Raw genomic sequence first — 572 nt, forward strand, 5'->3', positions numbered from 1 at the left:
TCAATGACACCAACAAGGCGTCGACGAATGACAAAAGCAAAGAAAGACAATTGTTGTTGTAATTTACTTTCTTTGTTGATTCAGTGACCAATATATTGAGCATTGCGTCGATTGTTCTGTCATAACCAATACAACGACCTATAAGCAGAAATACAGAGAACATCAGCCGATCACCGGAGTCTCGTGAGAACGAAACGGGAAAACATGAATTGACTATTAACGAGAGATAGTATTTCGAACTGAAAAAACAAGATGGCAAACGGGTGCAATGGATGCTGATGAACCGAACAGCTCGGTTTGCCCAACGAAACAAAGAAAGCCAGCGCGCACGATACGTATAAGACGACGTTATAAAACAATGGGTAACAAAAAGCAAGGCAAGTTGGGGCATCGTGGAACAAGAAGGTGACTCGGTACGAAAGACGTGGACTAGAAAACGCAAAAGAGGGAGAGACTTTCGGTTGTTGCTGAGGCCATTACGGCTAAGTTGACTTATCATCTTGATGATTTTGTATTTTTGTTACTACGACTTTGTCACGCGTATACATATATACATTGCATATATATATAAG

This window comes from Varroa destructor, unplaced genomic scaffold (genome assembly GCF_002443255.2).
Source record: "Varroa destructor unplaced genomic scaffold, Vdes_3.0 BEIS01000001.1, whole genome shotgun sequence".
Classification (NCBI taxonomy): domain Eukaryota; kingdom Metazoa; phylum Arthropoda; class Arachnida; order Mesostigmata; family Varroidae; genus Varroa; species Varroa destructor.